This window comes from Amblyomma americanum, chromosome 11, assembly GCF_052857255.1.
Source record: "Amblyomma americanum isolate KBUSLIRL-KWMA chromosome 11, ASM5285725v1, whole genome shotgun sequence".
In the NCBI taxonomy this organism is placed as follows: Eukaryota; Metazoa; Arthropoda; class Arachnida; order Ixodida; family Ixodidae; genus Amblyomma; species Amblyomma americanum.
The window spans coordinates 128010078-128013493 of record NC_135507.1 but is presented as its reverse complement, the minus strand read 5'-3'; the positions used below and the strand labels follow the sequence as shown (position 1 = coordinate 128013493).

Sequence of the window (3416 nt, the reverse complement as noted above, 5' to 3'; positions counted from 1 at the left end):
ATTTTTCTGTAGCGCCACTTGTTTTAGGGACCTAAGGGTTGCTAGCCCCAAGGCTCCGTATTTGCCCTCTCAGGATGTATGGGACCTGGGCCAGAGTAGGGACTTAACACCCAGGTTCCCCTTCCTGTTCTTTAGCCCCAGTTTCCTGGGTTACCAGCTGGTACCTGGACTTGGGCCGATGGTCTCACCCAGAGGTCCGGAGGCGAACAGGGCATCAGGGCCGCTGGAATTGACCCTGGAGTGGAGATGTGATCCGCCACCACCCATAGTCATTGTTACTATCGCCGTTTATCTGCGCTTTTTTTAATTTCTTCACGTTGACATTCAGAGCACTGGGCAGAAATCACATTGCGTCAGCACCAATGCTGGCCCTCGCAATGCTTTGTTTTACTTAGACAGTCGGATTCCCCCGGTCCGTGCCAGTTCTGAGTTGGCTGTTTTCTGCCGGCCGAAGCAAGAACCTCGGGCACGAAGCCCCCGGAACAAGCACAGCTGTGGCTTTCCACAGGAAGGTCCCGACGCTGGCCCGGGCTCGGCCGCACCGCTTTTGACGGGGGCGAGCCTCGCCCAGTCCCGGTACAGTGCCATTCCTGCTTCTGGACCCCAGCCCGACCGGCTCAGCCCTCAGCGCCAATCCTTCTCCCAAGGTTACGGATCCGTTTTGCCGACTTCCCTTACCTACATTGGTCTAGAGACTAGAGGCTGTTCACCTTGGAGACCTGCTGCGGATATGGGTACGGTCCGGCACGAAAATCACACTCCCTCACTCGGATTTTCAAGGGCCGACAGGAGCGCACCGGACAGCGCAAGAGCCGCACTGCTCTACGGAGCCACCGTCCCTATCTCGGGGTGAACCCATTCCGGGGACTCGATCTCCTTACAGAGAAAAGAAAACTCTTCCCGGGGCTCCCATCGGCGTCTCCGAGCTGGTTTGCGTTGCCGCACTTGGCCCCGAAGGACCGATCTCCGTAGCCGGGTTCGGGACTGTTAACCCGATTCCCTTTCGATTGCAGCGGGGCGTCTCCGATTCGACAGACAGAGCTGCACAAACGCGCCCGCTTCTGAAAGGATTTCTCCTTTCCCTAAGGACCGACTGACCCATGTTCAACTGCTGTTCACATGGAACCCTTCTCCACTTCAGTCCTCAAGGTTCTCACTTGAGTATTTGCTACTACCACCAAGATCTGCACCAGCGGCGGCTCCAGGCGGGCTCGCGCCCGACACCTTCAACGCCCACCGCTGCGGCCCTCCTACTCGTCGCGGCTTAGCACCCCCACTGTTCGTGCTACTCTGCCAGCGACGGCCGGGGATAGGCGCGACGCTAGAGCGCCATCCATTTTCGGGGCTAGTTGCTTCGGCAGGTAAGTTGTTACACACTCCTTAGCGGATTCCGACTTCCATGGCCACCGTCCTGCTGTCTTAAGCAACCAACACCCTTCATGGGTTCTCATGAGCGTCCGACTCGGGCGCCTTACCCCGCCGTTTGGTTCATCCCACAGCGCCAGTTCTGCTTACCAAAAGTGGCCCACTTGGCACTCTCATCGCAGCGGGAGGCCTCAACCCAGAAGGCCTCCCGTACACCCATTGAATGTTTGAGAACAGGTTGATGACGTTTCGACCCCAATGCCTCTAATCATTCGCTTTACCAGGTGTGACTGCTCTCCCATCGAGCGCCAGCTATCCTGAGGGAAACTTCGGAGGGAACCAGCTACTAGATGGTTCGATTGGTCTTTCGCCCCTATACCCGGATCGGACGATCGATTTGCACGTCAGAATCGCTTCGGACCTCCACCAGTTTCCTCTGGCCTCGTCCTGCCCGGGCATAGTTCACCATCTTTCGGTTGCCAACGTGTGCGCTCTAGCTCCGCCCCGGCGACAAGTGAGCGCCTTGGACGGGCCGTTGCTGCGCCCGAACCCCTGTGCTGTCCGGGATCGCAACGCGGCCCGCGAAGGGCCTTCGCGTTTCATTGCGCCATTGGGTTTCGAGAGACCCATTGACTCGCGCACATGTTAGACTCCTTGGTCCGTGTTTCAAGACGGGTCGGGTGGGTTACCGACCTACTCGCCGCAAACCACGATAGCGCCTCCACGGGAGAACTCGCCGCTCACCCGGCTCCTCGCCGCCAGCCCGCCGCCACGGGACCAACCCGGACAACAAGAGGCGACAAGCTTGCCCAGCGGGTCCTCCGCTCCGATTCCAGAGGGCGTCATCGTTCGGGCCTCCCGACAGCCGGGAGAAGCCCATGGGGCCTGGACGGGGTGACGAACTCTTCGTGCACGGCAAGGTATAACTCCCGCGAACCGTCCCCGAGGGGACGAGCAGGGCACCTCCAGAGCCGGACTCAAAGTCGTACTTTTCCCATTGACCCGCGTCTGTCGCGGCGTTCTACCGGCGGTGGAAAGTGCGCACGCCGGAGACCGCGTCCGCGCACTGGCAGCCGGAACAGCCCCCCGAGAGGAGCCGTTCACCCGACGCCGCCAGCTCGGCAGTCGTCCGGAGACTGAATCCCACCGCTTTCGAGCTTCGAGGGCCCACCCGTTTTACTCTAAGCGGTTTCACGTACTCTTGAACTCTCTCTTCAAAGTTCTTCTCAACTTTCCCTCACGGTACTTGTTGACTATCGGTCTCTCGGTCGTATTTAGCCTTAGATGGAGTTTACCACCCACTTAGGGCTGCACTCTCAAGCAACCCGACTCACGGGAGGCTTCGTGCCGGGCGCGCAACGGCGGAGACGGGCCTGGCACCCACTCTGGGACAAGCCCCTGTCAGGGGGACTTGCACTGTCGCAAACTCCCGGGAACGTTGCCTCCCATACACCACATTTCCCGACCGCCTGCAATGACGGGGGATTCGGTGCTGGGCTAGGTCCCGTTTCGCTCGCAGCTACTCGGTTAATCCCTGTTGGTTTCTTTTCCTCCGTTTAGTGATATGCTTAAATTCAGCGGGTTGTCTCGCCTGATCTGAGGTCGACACAGATGTGCGCTCTCGCGTTCGATTCCGGCGCGGTCCAGCGCGCGCGCGCGTCCTTCCCCAATCGTCCGGCCGACGCCTTCCGCCCATTCCCCGCTCACAGTCGGCAGCACCCTCGGCGACTGCGAGCGAGACTGGAAGGCGCCGCTTGCCGGCGCTCGGGACCGCGCGCATGCGGTTTGCGCGGATAACGCAGAGAGTTTCGAGCCTCCGACCGCCGCGGCCGAATTTTTTTCTGCCGCACCTCTCTTTCCCTCGAGAGAGCGACCTCGACCTGGCGTAGGGGCATCGTCATGTTTTGCGTCGGCCCCGCCCCAACTGGAGTGGCCCAGTTTTTCTCGGGGAAGACATTGCGAAGCACTTACCCCCGTATTCTTAAACAGACCTCCACTTGAAATTTCACTCGAGTTGCTCCTCGAAGCCGGTTTCGTGCTTCTTAAACCCT

The 3416-nt window shown here is 59.8% G+C and overlaps 1 pseudogene; it reads right to left on the bottom strand.

Moving 5' to 3' along the window:
• Positions 1-693: 693 nt before the first annotated feature.
• On the bottom strand, positions 694-2947 carry LOC144111634 (large subunit ribosomal RNA; annotated as a pseudogene).
• Between the last annotated feature and the right edge of the window lie 469 nt (positions 2948-3416).